The sequence below is a fragment of the Podarcis muralis genome, chromosome 9, assembly GCF_964188315.1.
Source record: "Podarcis muralis chromosome 9, rPodMur119.hap1.1, whole genome shotgun sequence".
In the NCBI taxonomy this organism is placed as follows: domain Eukaryota; kingdom Metazoa; phylum Chordata; class Lepidosauria; order Squamata; family Lacertidae; genus Podarcis; species Podarcis muralis.
In genome coordinates, this window is record NC_135663.1 from 3,564,350 (window position 1) to 3,585,696 (window position 21,347).

General features: G+C 43.8%; 1 long non-coding RNA gene across 1 annotated transcript; it reads left to right on the forward strand.

Annotated features, from left to right (window-relative positions):
• The first annotated feature begins 5,624 nt into the window (after positions 1-5,624).
• On the forward strand, positions 5,625-20,903 carry LOC144328829 (uncharacterized). Its single transcript, XR_013394115.1, has 5 exons — positions 5,625-7,036; positions 12,017-12,115; positions 15,145-15,308; positions 17,786-17,895; positions 19,986-20,903. It is a non-coding gene; the product is annotated as an uncharacterized LOC144328829 (long non-coding RNA).
• Positions 20,904-21,347: the final 444 nt, after the last annotated feature.

The following is a 21,347-nucleotide window of genomic DNA, read 5'->3' on the forward strand; positions in this document are numbered from 1 at the left end:
CCAGTTTCGCCTCCAATCCTGACCCCCCTCTGGTGCTGCTACAGCTTGCCCTTAGCCCATCCACTCAGCAGGAGTTGGGCATTCAGTCTGGTTCAGAGCTACCACTCTCACCAAGGTCATGGAGATGCCAGAGAGATCAGGTCCAGCCCTCCAGAAAGAGTTCCTGTTTGCTTGCCTGTCTGCAGTGCTCAATTTGTGCCTACTCTGCTTTCATATAAGGCGGGGGGGGGGGGGTTGCTTCTTGGGTCAAGGTCTTAGCTTGTTAGCCATGTGTCACATCTGCCGAGTCTTGGAACTTACTTTCACCTATGTACATACTGCACTGATCTCGGCATGAATGATTTTGGCAGAAGCCATACCTCAAGTTCCAATTCTTCATCCAGTGAGGGCCAGAACATCATTTTCAAAACCATCCAAGCTGACAGCCACCCCTTCCTCTTGGGGGGGGGGGGTCAAGTTTAACAGCACTGTGTGAAAAAGGACCCCCCCCCAACTTGCTTACACTGAAATGCATTTGCTATTTTACTGCCCAGTCACCCTGTTCAGAGAGATCACAACTGTCCATGGAGGCACAGGTCAATTCTGTGTCCAGGGCAGCTGTCTACCAGCTCCATCTGGTATGCAGGCTGAGACCTTACCTGCCGCAGACTGTCTCAACAGAGTGGTGCATGCTCTGGTTATCTCCTGCGTGGACTACTGCAATGCGCTCTATGTGGGCCTACCTTTGAAGGTCACCCGGAAGCTTCAACTAATCCAGAATGCGGCAGCTACACTGGTGACTGGGAGCAGCCGCCGAGACCACATAACACCAGTCTTGAAAGATCTACATTGGCTCCCAGTACGTTTCCAAGCACAATTCAAAGTGTTGGTGCTGACCTTGAAAGCCCTAAACGGCCTCGGTCCAATATACCTGAAGGAACGTCTCCACCCATAACGTTCTGCCCGGACACTGAAGTCCAGCTCCGAGGGCCTTCTGGCGGTTCCCTTGCTGCAAGAAGCCAAGTTACAGGGAACCAGGCAGAGGGCCTTCTTGGTAGTGGCACCCACCCTTTGGAACGCCCTCCCACCAGATGTCAAAGAGAAAAACAATTACCAAACTTTTAGAAGACATCTGAAGGCAACCCTGTTTAGGGACGATTTTACTGTTTAACAGACCATTGTATTTTAATATTTTGTTGGAAGCCACCAGAGTGGCTGGGGAAACCCAGCCAGATGGGCGGGGTATAAATAATATATTATTATTATTATTATTATTATTATTATTATTATTATTATTATTATTAAACGGACTCCCAGAAGACATTACGTTTGACAACCAAGGTATGACTGTACTCACTCTGACTCCCTCTCTCTCTCTCTCTCTCACACACACACACACACACACAAAATTCTTTTCTAATAGCACAAGCAGTGAAACAGTGATTGCTTTGTTAGGGTTTGAAACCTAAGACGCTGGCAAGTTAGCAATGTCATGTGACTTTAAGTAGTCAAGCTCGTTAAGTTGTTAAGTTGCTCAGTATATAAAGAGTGTTTGTTTTCTCTGCCTGTGGGGTGTGAAGCAAAAATGTCTGAAAGCTCCGGAGGTGTTTCTGTTATCTTTCTGCAATAAACCTGTCTTTGGAAAGACAGGCTTCCCTGTGTCGTTATTTCCTTGCTGCTGAGACTTTGAAGCTTGTACTGCAACAAGAATCTCTGCACTGGACTTAATTAATGCTCTGCAAAGAGAGCTGTTGCTGGTGGCGCAGCGGAAGCGTTTACTGGACCAGTACACAGACTCTCTTATGCTTAGCTGCTTTAAAAAATCATGGTCGAGTATGAAGGAATTAGCAGTATAAAAACATCTTCAGAGTTTCCCTATTAGTCTTTGTGCTCTAAAAACAATACATTTTATTTTGGCAGCTTAAAGACTAAAAAATGTATTGTGTTAATGAGAACCACACTACAGTCATACCTCGGGTTACAGCCGCTTCAGGTTGCGTTTTTTGGGTTACAGACCACCGAAACCCGGACGTACTGGAATGGGTTACTTCCGGGTTTCGGTGGTCGCGCATGCACAAAAGCACTAAATCGCGGTTTGCGCATGCACAGAAGTGCTGAATTGCAACCCGCGCGTGTGTAGATGCGGGTTGTGAACGCTGCGGGTTGCAAACGTGCATCCCGCACAGATCACTTTCGCAACCCAAGCATCCACTGTACACTTTAACAGGTACCTGCAGCATTCTATAGACATGATAGACTCCCCTGCTGAGCGCCTGAGGGCCCCAGTCCTGTCACTCACCACCTGGCCTAGGGCGGGGCCTGACAGGCTCCATAAAGGGCTGCTGCTGCTGGTCAGAGAGGGCTCCGTTTTGGGGCTTTTTGTTGGTTTTTAAAAACTGCTGTTATTTTTTACCTTTGTCATTTTAAACTGTGACATTAATGCTGTATTCTTAGTTTTAGATTTTGATTTATGTGGAAATTGTTTTCCATTTGGTTGTGTATTTTTCTGATGTGGTTTATTTATTGTTTAGGATTTTTGTAATTATGCAAATATTTTCATGTTGTAAGCCGCCTTGAGCATTGCTTTTAACTGTGGAAAGGCGGCATACAAATAAAATGATGGTGATGGTGATGATATTCAGGAGTGGGATTGTAGAGAGGTAGATCAGAGGGATAAGAAATGCAGGTAAGTGCATTGTTACAGTAACTCCCTCTAACATGAGCCAACGGTGTGACGCGGCAGCTAAAAAAGCCAATGCAATTCTGGGCTGCATCAATAGGAGTATAGCATCTAGATCAAGGGAAGTAATAGTGCCACTGTATTCTGCTCTGGTCAGACCTCACCTGGAGTACTGTGTCCAGTTCTGGGCACCACAGTTCAAGAAGGACACTGACAAACTGGAACGTGTCCAGAGGAGGGCAACCAAAATGGTCAAAGGCCTGGAAACGATGCCTTATGAGGAACGGCTAAGGGAGCTGGGCATGTTTAGCCTGGAGAAGAGGAGGTTAAGGGGTGATATGATAGCCATGTTCAAATATATAAAAGGATGTCATATAGAGGAGGGAGAAAGGTTGTTTTCTGCTGCTCCAGAGAAGCAGACATGGAGCAATGGATCCAAACTACAAGAAAGAAGATTCCACCTAAACATTAGGAAGAACTTCCTGACAGTAAGAGCTGTTCGACAGTGGAATTTGCTGCCAAGGAGTGTGGTGGAGTCTCCTTCTTTGGAGGTCTTTAAGCAGAGGCTTGACAACCATATGTCAGGAGTGCTCTGATGGTGTTTCCTGCTTGGCAGGGGGTTGGACTCGATGGCCCTTGTGGTCTATTCTAATTCTATGAATTATATTAACTGGGAGAGGGTCTCCATGGCAACACTGCCTATGAATTGCCCATTGTGACTCTGCTTTTAAATAAGGCATTGACTTCACTGTCTACTTTATACTCCCACAGGTTGTGAATAAAATAAGAAACCAGTTTAAAGGCTCCTAAAAAGCCACCAGGTAAGTCCCTTCGGTTACTATTTTCTCTTCACAGGAACACAGAGATTTACTGACTTGATATGTCCCCCCCCAGTACATTGTACTGTAGACACTTGAGAGAGCTGAGATATTTCAGGCTGTTGCTCTATGTTTATTTTTATGTTGATCATATCATATATCACATCATATTACTATACTCATGCTGTCTTTATATAGGTATGAGGCCACTGAAAGCTAAAAAAACAACAGCAAAACAAGCAAGAAAAGCATCAGGTCTGTATGCTCATTAGCTCATGGAGGAAGAAGGAACAGTAAAGGAAAGTTGTGATGGGGAAGACCAGAGTGAAGACAAGCATTTTCTATATGCAATGGGCATCCACCAAGTCCAACTGATGAGCAATGAACTTGAGCTTGTGTCCACCATCTGCTGCTGGAAGTGAACAGCCCCAGCTTGAAATGAAAGCTGTCCTTGATGGGCCCTTGTCCTCACTACAACCCATCCACTGCTGCAGCCCCTTCCACTTACTAGATGGAGGGCAGCCAGATGGAACTCCACAACCCCAATCTTCCCATGAGTATGCTGTGTCCTTGTGCCAGGCCAGGGTAACAGACACATTGAGGATGTCCAATCCACTCTGCTAGTTGAGGACCAACTTCTCGACTTGAAGTCTCTCCTCAAGTCTACCTTTCACTATAAGAACATTAAGCTTAGTAGGTAGACTGGGGCACTTAATCTCAGGGTGATGGGTTTGAGCCCCACACTGGGGAGAGATTCATGCATTGCAGGGGGTTGGACTGGAAGACCCTCGTGGTCCATTATGCCTCTACAAGTCTATGATTCTATGAGAACATAGCAAGAGCTTGCTGGGTCAGACCAAGGTCCTTCGAGTCCCAGGTGATGTCTCTTCATGCTCCTGAGGCCCCCAGACAGGGAACATGGGCAGAAAAGTGTCTTCAAGAAGCAATACTTCCATGTCAGATTCCTTCATCCACTTTACCTTCCAAGGGTCTGGCCCCCTGGCATTTCACAGTGGAGCAACCCCCCACCATGGGTTTAGGAAGCTGACTGCCATATGTTGATCTAGATGGGTTGCCAGAGATTATGGGAAATTTCTTGATTGGGGTGGCACTGGGATATTGTCTGTTGATGGCTAAAGCAGAATTTTCTCTCTTCCTGTCCATCAAGGAAAACAAGCACCTTCCAAGCAACGTATGAAAAAGTTCTTCGAATCTTCATATTCCCTGTATGTTGGCACAGTGCTTCTGATGGGCTCCATTATAGGGGCAGTAATGCTGACCTATCTGTGTAAGTTCCAGTCTTCTAGGAAAATATAAAAGGGTAATGGGCAGAATTACAATTCACTCTTGCTTGCTTCATTTCAGTGTAAACCTTAAAAGGAATGGATGGGTTCTGGTCTCCACTAAGCCTTTCACCCCCTGATTTCAGTTGGTGAGATAAACATGTAAGACTTTTAACTGGTTTGTAGGGCAACATAAATTCCTGGGCCCACATTCGTAGCCTTCCATCCTATTTCCCACTCCTCTGCTCCTTTGTCCTTCGTTGGAAGAGAGGAATAATTCTCATCTGAAATTCATAGCCACACTTTCTTTCAGGTCTCTGACTATAGCACAGTAAAGAAGTGGGAGATTTGGTAGCTTTATCTCTGCTGGGTTTGTCCCCTGAAAGTTCAGTCCCTCCCCCTGGGAGTTCTTCTGGAATGTGCCTTGCTCCTTTGTACTCAGGTGATTAACCCTCTCGTACCAACCCCTTCCTTGGATGAGCACACTGCAACCTCTACCATCTGTTGCAGGGTCCTCAAATCTGAGAAGAACCCAGAGCAGCTACACTACCTCACGGATGGAGCAGGTTGGGAGCTGGATTGTTGCTTTTGGGAGCCTGTAGAAAACCTTCCTAATGTTCATGCCCCACTGTAAATATGTGCATTCAGCTGTTCCTTTCTTGACAAATCTGGACTGTGAGAGTGGGGTAAACCTGACCCTGGTCAGCCAAGCTAAGCCCACCTGCCCCATAGCTGATCTCATATGACATCACCTGTGGGGCAAGTAAAGTCAGGGCTGGAAGTGGCTTTGCAGGTACAGTATGATCCACCTTGGGCAGATGGTTGAAATCCCACATATAATTGGTTTCCTTTTCTGGTCTGCGAGATGGCAGCAGCTCTCCTGCTAGTGAGAGAGACTCAGGCAAGGGGAAGGAGAGCTTCCCAAGGCTGGAATGCTTTCTTCAACTCCCGAGGGTATCAGGAGGCTGGAGTACCCACCTACGTCCTGGAGAATCCCTCTTCCAAGTGTCAGGTGGATGGGGGAGGGGACTCTGGGTCTCGATCTCCTTGTCAAGATGAGGAAGCCTTCATGTCCATCTGCTGCAAGGACCAGGCACCTTTGCAATTCGGAAAATTGGATTGAAAACTGAAGGAGTGCTCTGTACAAGATGTGACCAACCAACTGCAATTTTAATTCAACTATCAAATGGAAGGAACAAGGCTCCATTGGCAATTCCTGCCATAGTAGAAAATGGATAAAAGAAAGAGGTGTTATTTTGTTTTTACTAGTATATATGTCTCCAAGTAAGGTTTGTTAAAGGAGGTTTGTGAGGCTGGAAGTCTGTGAGCTAAAACTGGGTGTGTGAAGATTTGAGCTGCTTTGTGAACTGCATTGAGACTGCGAAGGAGGGGAGTTGAGAAGGGGAGTCGAGAAGAAGAACTCGCCTCCAATTGACTTGATGCAGTTTACAACTTACACTGTGGAGTGAGGAGGCTATAAAGATTTACAACTTGCAGTGCTGAAGGAGGATTGGTTGTGGAGAGCAAGAGGAGCTCTCAGGAAAAACTGTAAATGGTTTAGTAGGGGAATCTCTCCTGGTTGGCAACATTGACTGTGGTTTGGAATGAATGGAGGGGAGGAAGAGACAGGACTTTTGGAAATATGAGCTCCTCTTTTGTGAAACGGACTCCGATGGACAACCTTGAGATTCCTGGCAGCAGAACGTCTGAGACAAATTGCATAAGGACTGCTTACGGCAAGAATTAAAACATGGATTGCCACTGAATGGAAGGAGTTTAACAAAGACAGCCTCATTCTACAACTGTGTTATGCTTCAGATTCCCCTTTCATAAAGATGTTATCCCTGCGAAGACGAGCCCGTTCAAGAAGGAAGGGGCAGACAATGTTTCAAGTCGTTTTAATTGCAAGGGAGCTGCTCCCCCACCCCTGAGCATTGGAATTCTAAGGATTCCAGAAGGGTTTAAAACTCAAATTAACTATGTTGGATGAATTCGCCAAGTTTCTCAATTAAAGGGAATAAGTGGAGTTGTGTTATTGCAAAGGATTACGAGGGACTTCTGCATACCTACCCCTGACCTGTGGATAAGAATGTGCAAAGGAGCAGATGGATTATAACTGGGTATACAGTCGAGTGTGATAAACCATCTGTGCGGAATAAGGATGATATCTTTGTTAATTAAAGCACCCAGGCAGAGAGGGAGAAGCAGTCGTGAACATTAAGCTGTGGGTATGCAAAGAAAAAGGAGACTGAGTCTGGCGAGACAAAGGACAGAAGGTGGTGGTAATGGTTTTGGCAGCATAATGGGGTGGGGGGTGGGCTGGGCTGGTGGGGGAATGTATTATAACATGGTAAAGATTCACAAGTACAAGTTCCATTCTTGCCTCCGTATTCAGTATTGGATATGGGCAGTGCCATGGGGGACAAACAGATGCCAGCAGATTAAAGAATAGAGACCCTGTCAAAGACTGTTTTTGCTTAAAGAGAGTTGCATAACAGAACTGGTGACTCTTGTGTGGTTGGTGTGGGAGAATAATGTTTTTCAACACCTAATTGGAGAGAGAGGAAGGAGCGGTTCTGAGTTTTATGTAGTTGCTATATTAAAAATTGGAGGTAGTTTGTAAGCAAAAATGAATCAGGCAATATGAAGGGTAGAAGCGATTTGTATAAAGGTATAAAGTTCATTCTCCCTCCAGCATTTGGCATGGACAGGGTTAATGGGGACTAGAGAATAGGTAAAACAGGGTTGCCATACATCCAGAATTTCCCCAACATAGCTGGGATTTGGCCATCGGAAACAGTGTCCAGGTAGAAATTGCTAAATTGTCCAGGAAAATCTGGGTGCACGAAGCTCTTGTCTGAAGTGTGGGTGTTGGTGTATTTCCTTAAAAATAGCTCAAAATCACATTTGTGTGTGTATGTGTATGTAGCCCAACAGCTTTGACCAATTATTATTTTTTTAAATCCACTTTTTGAAATATGGCAACCCTAGGATACGATCAAGGTTTGTTGGGGTTAGTGAACTGCATACCAAGGAGTGAATGATGGGAGCAGAATGCATTAAGCCAGGGAAAGTAGAGAGTGGAGGTCTGTTTTGTGAAAAAGAAACTAAAAAACAAGGTCGACCAGGAGATTTCCCCCAATGTTTGTGAGGATTGTAAAACTTAAATAGAATGCTAGGGCTAAAGCAGATCACATCATTATTATTATCAATTAAAATGTCATGAAGGCATAAAGGCATGATGAACAAGCTGTATTGATTGATAAAGGAAGAGCAATTCTATTTGATCAATTGGGGAAATAGTTCAATAAAAGTCTAAGCAGAATTTGAACATGCACAGCCAGTTGAAATAGAGAATGGATGGGAAAGTATTAGAATTTTAAATTTTTTTAAAGCACTTTACTGTGAGCAGCGAAGGAGCAAAGAAGCATCTCTAAAACGGGGCAGAAAGTCCTGTGTGTGTGTGTTTAATTTGAATTAATTTGTTGTTAACCTGTTAAAAAATTGGAAAATTTATAAAAAATAATTGGCAAAAAAATGAAAACACCCGGTTTTCCTGGCACAAAAAGAGCTTTTAAACTCTCAGAATTGCTTAAGGGGCTTCAGGATGCTCTAATAAGATCTCATGGGAATGCAGAGCTGGGCTGAAAGTGGCTTTGCTGGCACAGTACAATCACATCTTGGGCACAATTAACTAGCGCAGTTTCACTAGTGTGGTCAAGCACTTCCTGTTTGTCTGCCATGGCAATCGGCTGTGCCAATTACACCACAGCCCTTCTGTGCTGGTAATAGAGGATAATATGGGAGTAATTATCTTCCCACCTGGGACACCTGGCTTGAGAGCAGTACATGTGAAAAGGATCTAGGAGTCTTGGTTGACCACAAACTTGACATGAGCCAACAGTGTGACGCGGCAGCTAAAAAAGCCAATGCAATTCTGGGCTGCATCAATAGGAGTATAGCATCTAGATCAAGGGAAGTAATAGTGCCACTGTATTCTGCTCTGGTCAGACCTCACCTGGAGTACTGTGTCCAGTTCTGGGCACCACAGTTCAAGAAGGACACTGACAAACTGGAACGTGTCCAGAGGAGGGCAACCAAAATGGTCAAAGGCCTGGAAACGATGCCTTATGAGGAACGGCTAAGGGAGCTGGGCATGTTTAGCCAGGAGAAGAGGAGGTTAAGGGGTGATATGATAGCCATGTTCAAATATATAAAAGGATGTCACATAGAGGAGGGAGAAAGGTTGTTTTCTGCTGCTCCAGAGAAGCAGACACGGAGCAATGGATCCAAACAACAAGGAAGAAGATTCCACCTAAACATTAGGAAGAACTTCCTGACAGTAAGAGCTGTTCGACAGTGGAATTTGCTGCCAAGGAGTGTGGTGGAGTCTCCTTCTTTGGAGGTCTTTAAGCAGAGGCTTGACAGCCATATGTCAGGAGTGCTCTGATGGTGTTTCCTGCTTGGCAGGGGGTTGGACTCGATGGCCCTTGTGGTCTATTCCAACTCTATGATTCTATGATTCTATGATTCAATCCCCCCAACCCCAGGTTGGGGGCACTCCACCCGCAGATTGTCCAATACCTGCTGCCCGTCCAGAAGGAAGAGGGGGGCAAGGGGTGCTGGGTATACACAGCATGGTTGTGGCAACTCTCCAAAGACAGCACCAGGGGCAGAGGACACCTTTTTTTAATATAAAAATTCAGACTTAACTAACAGGCATGTCCTGAACCAGTGGAAATAAAATAATTTGCAAATTTAATCAGCTACTGAGAAGGATTTGATCTGGGGAAAGACTTCTCGTCGTCACCAAAACACAATGGCTTCAAGTATGTAAGTGGACACTATCTCAATTACGAAACGGACTGTATGATATTTTGACTATGATTCTGGCAATGATCATTAAGGGAAATATGAAAGGAATTCCTGATGGAGCGATCGTTTTAGTGTGGAGGCATTACCTCATCAACAGCTGGAAGGAGACCAAGAGGAGAGTTCTGGATATCTCCAGGGGATTAATGACGGACAATGACACAGTTAAAATACCGCCGTGAGCAGAAATGAAACTAAAGATCACTGAGGAGCAGAAACAACAGTACAAAGGACTGAGTCACTAGTTGAATTAATTGATGGATTAATTGTATAGCCCCATGGGGAGGTGAGCCTTTTTTATTCTATTTTGATATATATATGTATTTGCAGTTTTACCTGGTAAACCTCCCCCAAAAGGCAACAGTTTGAAATATGTAAGTGGGTTTGAAAGAACACTACTGCTGTTCCCTCAGTGGAAGAAAGGAAAAAATTCTGGACTGGAGCTACTTTGTTTTTGCAGAGGTACCAGAATGTTGGGAGATGGTGCAAGACTATAGAGGGGATTTCCGGATGGCTGCCAGGAGCTAATGGTATCTTTTTGTCTGGGATGTGGTGTATTATGGCTCCTGCTGGCAGAAATTGAAAATGGAATTGCTGGAATGTGGATAACAACAAGGGAAAATATTTCACACAGAACTATGAAGACGAAAGTTTGAACAGACCAGTGGTTGTAAACATAAATGAAAATTAAGTGAAGGATTAATATCGGAATGGTTTATTGACTAATTAAGAAATGCAATGTGATATTAGATTAGCACTCCACAAAATTCAGAGCATGGGAAGTCACCCAAAAATATATAATTTGGCAATATATTTAGCCTTTTTTGATTGTATTGTAATTTGAAATATTTTACTGTTGTTCTTATTGGATGATTAAAATGGAAAACTTAATAAATATTATTACCAACGTTATGTGGTCAAACACCACTTGATTGAAACCCCACAAATAATTGTTCTCAAGGCAGAGAGCTTTCAAGTACCAGGTTTTCTTGGCACAGAAAGACCTTTATGTTCTCAGACTTGCTTACTGGGCTCTGGGATGAACTTGCGAGATCTCATGACAACAAGGATATACAAGATACCATGAGAGCAATAAGTAAATAATAATTAATAATAATAATAATGTGGGGGCAGGTCAAGGGTGTGTGTGAATTGAGTATACATGTTTGTGGTCAGGTGCCTTCAAAACAATGCACAGCAGTATTTTGAAAATGGGGTTCTTAAAGAGGGGTTCTCCCACTAAGTGGGAGATGACCCCCACAGAATTCAAAAGGCTAAGATCTGTTTGGAAAGATTTGTTTTGAACACAGCAGCAGAAAATCCAAACAGGAAATGAATCTGGGAAACGGAAATGACCTGAACTTCCCCTGGGAAGAAAGTGATCAGAGCTGTACAAAATGTGTGGGGGTAAACAAGCACAGAAAAGTTCACAAATGGCAGGTCATGGAGTAATCACCTGCACAAAACACTTTCACAGTGTTTCAGGTGGTTAATATGATTCCAAGCCTTATCAGGAGATTCACAGAGGTCACTCAGCATTGCTGACCACATGGAGTAACAAATCTTGTGCCTCTACACACTGATGCACTTTATTAGCTCAACTAAGGCTTTGTCAGTATTTCTGCTTCTCATACATTCCACACAGAAAAAACATTACTGCTCTCAAAAAAGACATTGGGGCCTTCTTCGGTCATCAGCCAGGGTTTTATTCTACTCCATAACTCCTGGGATGATCACCTTCACCACACATTTGTCCCCAGTATTCAGCTCATTAACAACTTTGACAGGTGTCAACCACTCATGTCATTATAGCATCAGATGATTTACAAGTGAGTTGTCCCAACCAACCACCTTTCGAAGTTAGCCCGTGGGGTTGGAAAGAGAGATGAAAGAAAGAAAGACCCCTGCTGGGTCAAAAAGGCTCGCCCTTCCTTTCCTACATCACTTTCTTCTACATGAACCTGATGGGGAAAATGTCCTCACAAATTCTTTTCCCTCAAAAGCCCCTACCATGAGCGGCCATAGAAGTAAAGGCTTATCTACTCGGAAATTTTTTCCCCAGGAAACTGACATAGTATTGTATCCCTACGACTTCCTGATGCTTCTGTTTTCTAAGCAATTCCCTAAAGACCTGCATGGGAAATGAGATATATAATGAAGATATTGGGCTAAGGACTCTAAACAAAATCTTGAGGCTGAAAAATGGGTCTTCCTGGTGGAGAAATTTTTTACCTTTACAAATTTTGGGAAGTACATTGTAAACTGGAACTTATACCACAGAAGTCTCATTCCAAATGCAACTTAATCCCTTCCAAAGGGGTGCTGGGGGAAGAAAAGCTATTCTCCCACATGCGTTGAACAACTTTCCCCATCATCACCTTTAGATATTAAGGAAGTGCGAAGGAGAGCCATATTTGAAGAAGGAACGACAAAGATTCTAAAAATGGTAGAAGTCAACTATCCGGATCTTTTTCAGGCAGATGGTAAGTCATATGTTACTTTTTGTCTGCTCAGGAGCTCCTTCCATGGCCCACCAAATGTGATTTCTACTCATTGCTCAGTTGAGAGAAGTCAAAGAGGAATGGGTGGGTTGCCTCAAGCTCATTCTATTCTCAACTCCTCCATAAGGATGGTGTGTGTGTCTGTGTGTGTGTGTGTGTGTGTGTGTGTGTGTGCTGTGTTGGTGGAAAAATATATTGATATAAGAAAGAAAATTCCTGAATTCCAAGATCCAAGTTTGGGGCAAGTACCCATTGGTGAGAGAACCCAGCAGAGATTTACACTCACAAAATATGCAGCAAATGTCAGCATGAAAGTATAGGCTGCTAGACCTTTAAAATAGGCTCTTCCAAGTGACTTCCAAAGTTTCCCTCTTCCCCCAGCAAACAAGAACACACACTTGGTAAGTTAAAGAATGATTTGCTTACAAACTCTTCAAAGGTCAGAGCCAGGTGCTTCAGAAAAGGTGCACGGCAGGAAGGTGCACGGCATTGTTAGCTTAGCAACAATGTGGAGGAATATCCTAGAGTATTGGTACAGGAACTCAAGAGTGGCTCATGAGGAGCATGTGGCTGAGCTTGAGCAATCAGATCAAACCAGGAAAACGTAGCTTAGCAACAATGTGGAGAAATTTCCTAGAGTATTGGTACAGGAAGTCAAGAGCTTGAGCTTGAGCAACCAGATCAAACCTCATCACATACTGAGCTTCTCAAGTAGCCTGGGGAAAAACAATAGGCTTGATTACCTATTTCTTCCCAATGTAGCTGAGTCTAGCAGGGCAGCATACTCTATGGCTTGAACACCTTAATGCATTATTTAGAGTTAAGCATGTGGGTTATACGAGGCTGATTAACCTACGTTTTGAAGTTGCAGAGTTGGAAGGGATCACAAGGGTCTTCTGGCTCAACCCCATGCAGTGCAAGAATCTTTCACCCAATGGGGGGGGGGGGTTCAAATCCACAACCCTGAGATTAAGAGTCTCATGCTCTACTGACTGAGCTATCCAGAAGCTCCAGGAAAGGACTGCAGCTGAGTGGACGTGCAAATGCCATTGTTGTTGTTCTGTTAAAAAAGGCCCCAGGTTCAATTTTCAGCATCTCCAGGCAGAGGTGGGAATGACCTCTTTCAGAAGTCCTGGAGAGCCATTGCTAGTCAGCATAGACAATTCTCATCTAGATTAATGAATGGTCTGATTCTGTATAAGGCAACTTCCTAGGTTCCTATATATGAAAGGTAAATTTTAGATTTTGAGAAACATGGCTGTTCAGTATCTTTACATAGCTGTTTGAGATTCCTCCCGACTTCAATTGTTGCAACTCTCTTAGATATCACAAAATTCAAGAAAGCTGAGAATGTATCTATGGCAATAGCTGAAGAGAGAAAGAAAATCAGTGAACTACAGCAGGCTATTAGTAAGTTACTCAGAAACCACTTTTATCGGTCAAGGTCAAGGTGCCAGAACCTTTGAGGCAATAGGCGAATTCAGAACCATTGGGATGGACTTCTCTTTTCCATTACAGGCTAGAATGGCACATTCTGGTGCCAATCCCGTTTTGAAATATCAGTCAGATTAGCACAGCTGGAAACAGAGAATGGGTAGCTCTCTTCATGTGTTTTAAGTGAGCACATGTGCAGAGGGCTGTAGGGATGAGCATACTAGCTCTGGCCCACTAGGGCTCTTCCCTGTGAAATTGCATGGTGACGGTTTCAAGCTGCGAACCAGCAACATAGGGAAGGTCACAAGTTCTCTGTGTACTATGTACAAATTCTCTATTAGGTACAGGATTATCAATAATATGGACACAGTCAAAGAAGCCATGTTGTTGAGCCTTTCTGGGTAAAGCTCCATTTCAGTGGAAACCTAGCCAGATGGGCGGGGTATAAATAAATTAGTATTAGTATTAGTATTAGTATTAGTATTAGTATTAGTATTAGTATTAGTATTAGTATTACGGATGTCTGGTTAATCCCATAGTCCTTTGAGGAACAAGTGGGTGTATGAGCATGATGAAATCAGGAGGCTGATTTGGAGGACACAGTTGTCTGTTGAGGCACTTGTCCTGCAGGCCAAATACTGTGCCTGACTCATGAATCAATGACCAGTCCCCACATGTCCTCCTTTCTATGCTAGGGGAATTCATCCTGCGGAAGGACAGAGGAGCCTGTGAAATAGGAAAAAATTATTTTCTTTCCCGTCACGTCAGTAGTACAGCTTTTGTTTCCTATCTTTTCTTTCCCACTGTTCAAATGGTGGGTCGTTCTAGTTTTTTTGCTATATTACTCTGTACTCAAAAGCAGTTCTGAAACTGTCTGGAAGGAATTTGCTACAGCAAGGTCGAATTTCACAGGAGACCTGGTGGAGCTCCCTTGCACCTTTTAGTCTGTGTCTGGTACTTTGGGCTGTTGACCCAAATCTGTTAGAAGGCTGGCTAGTGACCCTCTCCTCTACCTTCCCCCAAAAGGGAACATTGGCAATGGCCCATAGCTGTTCTAATCCAAAGGGGCCAGAGCTGCTTTCTTTAGGAGTGGTCATACCACTGCTTCTTTCAGTGCAGCAGGGACCACCCCCTCATGCAGCAAAGCATTAACCACAATCTGGACCCAACCAGTCAGCCCCCTCTGATAGATTTGCTAAGCCAGGAGGGATTGGAGTTGAGGGGCCATGGGGTTGGATGCATTGCTGCCATGTCAGCTAATTGCATAAGGTGAAATTGATCCCACTAAACATCCTCTATAGAGCCACTGGGTTCTTCAACTGGAGATGCAACATTTGGGAAAACAAATGCACTCTGAAGTTGAGCAACTTTATCCTTTAAGTGTGTAGCCAGTGGGTCTTTGAGGACAATGCTAGATTTTCTTCAGTGGGGGTGGTTCCCCCACCCAAGGTGCTCCCAAGGTTCCCCCTAATATCAGTGTTTTAAACTCTGCAGAGTCCTACAAGCTGGCTTCTACTACAACCTCACTTGTCCTTTCTCTCTTTTTATTCCTCTCACATTCTGGGCATTGCTCAAAGATGACATTCACCGCAAGTTAGATGAGGAATGGATTGTTTGGCATGGAGCCCTATATACATTTGACTTCATTGCCACCCCAAGGACTTGGAAACAGTGCATACAACTCTGCAACAGCATGAAATACGAAACAAAATTGTTATGTGTTGAAAATGATGAGGAGGAGGTGAGCAGATCATGCAATAAATTCTTAAGAGACAATGAAGGAGTGTGACTTTGGGGGTATTTCAGCGTCTGCTGTGATTGTAGAGACTCATAAGGGACAGACATGTTTTGCCGCAGCTCTGGCATTATATATACATATCATATATAAGAGGTAGGATTGACCCATCACAGCAGGATGCTGCTCCATCCTGATCCTCTGGGTAACTTGCCATCATGTGTAAGTGGGAACATCATGGCTTCCTGCTCCTCTGCTGTATGAGCAAGAGCCAGAAACCTCTTTTCAAGTACTCAAGTTCACAATACAATTGTATGGAGAGACCAGGAATAATGAGACCTGGGAAACCGGGATTTGAATCCCCACTCTGCCATGAAGCTTACTGGTCAGGACTGCCTTTCATCCTAACTTACCCCACGGGTCTCTCGTGAGGACAAATGGGGAGAGGAGAATGGCATGCAGCACCTTGAGCTCCTTTGGAGGAAAAGGTGGCATATTAGTATTAGTATTTATTTATTTCATTTATCAAAATATTCCTTTATCAAAAGAGCCCAGGGTGGTGTACAACATTAAGAACACATTCTAGAATATCAGAGATAGAAACACAATGAAATACAGTGGTACCTCACTCAACTCAACGTGCCAGTTGAGAAGGTCTGCCCAGAGGCACTACAGAACAAAAGCTTATATAGTACAGTGGTACCTCGGGTTACATACGCTTCACGTTACATACGCTTCAGGTTACAGACTCTGCTAACCTAGAAATAGTGCTTCAGGTTAAGAACTTTGCTTCAGGATGAGAATAGAAATCATGCTCCGGTGGCGCGGCAGCAGCAGGAGGCCCCATTAGCTAAAGTGGTGCTTCAGGTTAAGAATAGTTTCAGGTTAAGTACAGACCTCCGGAACGAATTAAGTACTTAACCCGAGGTACCACTGTAATAAAAAAGCATACTAACAGACAGCCTGATAATAAAATAATGATCATAATCACAGTCCTCTCCCCCACACTTTTACAGGCCATAGATTAATTAAGTGGAATGGTTTTGCCCTTTGCTTAAAGGCATGTAATGAAGGCACAAGGGAAGCCTCTCCGGGAAGAACATTCCATAATTGGGGAGCCACCACAAAAAAGGCCCCTTCTCTTTTTGCAATCCTCCTAACTTTTCTGGGATGGGGGACATTGAGAAAGGCCTCAGATGCTTTCTGGCAGCTATTGAATGAACCATGCAATATAAAGTATTTGTTAGATAAAGTTAAATTAAGTTAACGAAAAACAACTTCACACAGCTGTGTAAATAATAGTGTAATTGTAAATTAGTACACTGGCTATGGTCAGAAGTTTCTTTTCTTTGCTGATTCAGACAGTGGATATCATTATGTCTTTGCCTTTATGCACACTTCCATTCTTCTTTCTTTGTTTTTTCTTTCTTCTGTTCTTTTCTATTCTTTTCTTTTTGTTTATATTCTTTATCATCTTTATAACATAGTGAATGTTATTTTGTTAGTATTGCATGTATTTTAAGAATCTGTTTGCCTAATAAAATCTTCAATAATAATAATAAGAGAGAGAGAGAGAGAGAGAGAGAGAGAGAGAGAGAGAGAGAGAGGCGCCCAGGGTATGGGGTGGGTTCCTAAGGGGAACTTGTTCTGGTCATCAATCTGGCCATTGCATTTTTCACCAGCTGAAGTTTTCTGCTCCTCAGTGAGACCAAGGCCTAGGCATTTTTGCTCCTTCATTTCCCCCTTATCATTCTTATTGGCCTTCCCCATTCTTTTCAGACCTCCTGAAAAGGACTGAGAAGATATAAACATACTCACCCCTCCATTTTTTTCTTGCTTTTCTGAAGGGAAGAATATGACATCCCAAAGGGATAGATGCTTTCCCCAAAGGAATCTCATAAACATTTGCATCCCCAATGCACCCTTTGCCCCTCTTAACCTGGATTCACCTGAACATCAACTGGCAGATTTTAAGGTTTTATGAGAACAAGGTCTCCCAATGTAGCAGCCATTGTTTCAGCTACAAAAAATGTAAAAAACAACGGTGATTTTTTTTCAGTTGACTTGCCTAAGATCCAGGACATAGTGCCACATTTCAGAAATTCCCCATGGGATCTCTATTCTACCTTTGAAATCCTGGTAATGTCTGGGAAAATTCAAACTTATGGCAGCCCTATCATACAAGAGCGAGCCTCACAGAAACACAGAGAAGAAAAAGACACATCATTGTGCTTGCAGTCTCCGCCCTTGGTGCAGGTTTCCCCCCCATAAACGCACACTGACTTTGCAGAGTTTCCAGTCATGTAGTGAGCTCCCCATGTTTGAGTCAAGGTGGCTGCATTCAGGTATTTGAACGGATGTGTGTACTGTAGTTTATGATAAATCCTGCCACTGTAAGCTACTGCTACACACAGAACAATATATAGGGCATTATGTGGAAAGTTTTAAGACGAAAACTAGAATTTTTTTCCCCTGTGTTGTAGGTCTTTGCTGTATCCAAAATAAAGAACAAACCGACCGATTATTTTATTGGAGTTTCCATGGTAGGCTCAGAATGGCATTGCTATGATAGATCGTTTAGAATCAAGAAACTGTAAGTCTACATTCCTCATCACCTGGGAACTTTCATAAGCAAGTAGTATTTGAAGAGAGCCAAGATATATATGTGATTATATTGTTATTTATTATGTTGATTTAATTTAAATTCCAATTAGTTTCCAGAGAGCTTCAAAGTGGTTTACAAAACATTTTAAAAAATGCACATGGTTAAAATAGAAAAGAACAAAATCCACAGCCAGGAAAGGTGTGATTAAATGAGCCTCTCACACCACCTTTGTTGCCCAGTTGCAACACAACAACCCTGGAGGGCAACCAGTGGGATTTATTCTCTGGCCATTGCTGCCACCACCCTTCCACTTCCTCCAGCACTCCAGAGGGAAGGGACCTGGGGTGCACCAAAGCAATTGCTTTTCAAGCTTCTCTGATGCTTTAATCAGAGAGCAAAGGCAGCCCACACTCTGTGTGTTGGGAATCCTGGAAGCCAAGACCCAAGTGGGGGTGAGTACTCTTTGATGAGAGAACCCCAGCAGAGATTTAAGACAGCAAAAGATGCAACAAAGAAAACTGTGGAAATGTCAGCTGTAAACCCTGAAAAATGTCCCCTTCCCAGTGAACTCCAGAGTATCCCACTTTCAAAGGTTCTTCCCAACTTCCCTAACACAAACATAGAGCACACATTTAGTAAGTCATAAAATGACTTTCTGCTTTCAAATCAGATGCTCTGCTACTGAGCTGTGGCACTTGCCAATGGTAGACACCCCTCCCACAACCCCTGTTCCCTCTCTGTCTTCTCCTGCTTTGTTCTCTGAATGGACAAAAGACAAAGACTGGGAAATGTTACTATCAAATTGCTTGGTGGAGCTGATTAAGATTAGGATTGCCCTCTCTGTAAGGTGTGTGCTGAGCCCAGGGGTATCCCGAGCAACGAGGTCCAGGTCCGGTCCCGAATCCAAGGGTTCCATGAGGAGTCAGTCTGACAGGGCCAAGGCAGGACACGAAGCAGGAAACCAGGCAAGGTCAGGCACAGGGTCTCAGGCAGGTTCTAGCAAACAACAATGTTGCTCCCACAACCTGGGGCGGGGTCCGACAGCCTCTTATCTTTGTCAGGGTAACAGCCAGTCCTGATCCCCCGGTGACTCACCTCCCTGTCTCGCCCGAAGGCCTCTCCTTCTCTCAGTCCTCAGTCTCTGCATCTTGGGAGACACTGGTGGGTTACTAGACCCAGAGGCCACCTCAGCCTCTCCTGACCCAACTGGTAGTGGAGCAGCTGTGAGTGATGGCCCAGCTGAAGTCAACGAGGTCATCCCCGCATCTGGAGCCAGGGCAGGATCAGGCCCCTGACTCGGCCCAGCTGGTGCTTGTTGCAGGGGAACCTGTGCAGACTGGGGCTCTTCAGAATCAGGCCCCAGACTAGGTTCAGATGCCGCCTGAGGCAAAGGATCCGGTGCAGATTGAGACTCCTCTGGTTCCGAGTCCGAGCCCGAGTCCCAGGCCATCACTCCGTGCAACTTTGTCACAGGAGAGGCACTGCCTTGGAAAGGATATTTAGCCTGTATTTTTCCACTGGCCTGCAATCTTCCCTTCAACACTTAAAGTAATCAAAATCCTACCATTTATTAATTTATAGGGTTTGCCTGTAGGAATATTTCCCCCCTTATTTTCCTACGGAAAGCACAATAAGTGCTGGCTGGATGTACGTGTTTCTGCAGGCTAGCACATGATTTGCCTTCCAATCAAATAAATAATAATAATAATAATAATAATAATAATAATAATAATAATACTCCGCCCATCTGCTAGTTTCCCCCAACCACTCTGGGCAGTTCACAGCATATATCAAAACAATAAAAAATTCAATCATTAAAAACTTTGCAATACGGGGAATAAAATGAGACTCATCTGGTGTTGGTGGTAGAGCAGAAAGTGTGTAAGCTCTGACTACAGGGTAGGGCGGAGAGGCAGGGGAGTCTGCTAGACCAAAAGAGAATTCTCCTCTGAATGTTACTCCTCTGGGTTACTGCAAAAATAATGAATAAGTGTGTGGAGGATAGGCAAGCACTTCATTTTAGTAGGTACAGAATAAAGTAAGTATTCGGACTGAGTAGTTTCTCCTCTCCTTTTCAGCTACTGGGGTTATAATCTTCCAGCAAATAAAGGTCCTGCAAAACCAGATACAACCAACTGTGTCATCATCAGAAGGGGCTGTGAGCATATGTATAGTTGTTGGCGTGATGTTTATTGCCACGACCTAAAACGGTGCATCTGCAAAAGGAAGCCTATTGAAAAGTGGATGAAATGACTGGAAATCTGCACTCTTTGCCACCTTGTCAATGCTGCTATTCCGAGGCTGGAAAAGAGTCATTGTTTTACACCTGCAAAGACTTAGTTGGGTCCTGAAATAAAGTGTGGAAGAATTCAGTCATACCCTGTGTATGTTTCAATAGATTAACAGTGTGTATCTACCTAGCAATGTTAGAACAGATAGATCTGGTTTCTAGTTTGTCCTTTTGATTATTGATATGTTACAAGGTCTGGAAAGCACTCCTGTGATATTAGATCAATGTTTATCTAACAGAATCACAGCCCTCTTTCCTGAAGCTTTTAGGGTAGAAAAGCTTTTCTATCACCCAGGGGACAGAAGTTAAACTTTTGTCATGTATTTAATGCACATTTTGTTCATTCATACATTTATGAATTTGATGAAATCATTAGAATGAATAACTAACAACAGCTAAACCATCCAAATAGTCATCTAAATTTCAGCCACCACAGCAGTCAGAACAAAACTAACACTCAGTGACCAACTGCCAGGAAATGCCAAGAAAGAGCTCTGCTGATCTCTGTAGGTGCCATGATCAAGCAGGCGCTTCTTTGTGTAGAGTATCAGGTGTTCGCTGTCAGCAGCAGCTGCTGTGTGTCTGGGTGCCTCTTCCTATCTTTGACACCTGTTGTAATATCACTGCAGTAGTGTCACCAGGAAAAGGATATATGCATAAAATTGGCTAGAATACACTGGTAAGGTGAATACAAAACAATACTTGACTATGTTGTTGTTGTTGTTGTTGTTGTTTAGTCGTTTAGTCGTGTCCGACTCTTCGTGACCCCATGGACCAGAACACGCCAGGCACTCCTGTCTTCCACTGCCTCCCGCAGTTTGGTCAGACTCATGCTGGTAGTTTCGAGAACACCGTCCATCGATCTTGTCCTCTGTCGTCCCCTTCTCCTTGTGCCCTCCATCTTTCCCAACATCAGGGTCTTTTCCAGGGAGTCTTCTCTTCTCATGAGGTGGCCAAAGTATTGAAGCCTCAGCTTCAGGATCTGTCCTTCCAGTGAGCACTCAGGGCTGATTTCCATAAGAATGGATAGGTTGGATCTGCTTGCAGTCCATGGGACTCTCAAGAGTCTCCTCCAGCACCAGAATTCAAAAGCATCAATTCTTCAGCAATCAGCCTTCTTTCTGAATCATAGAATCATAGAGTTGGACTA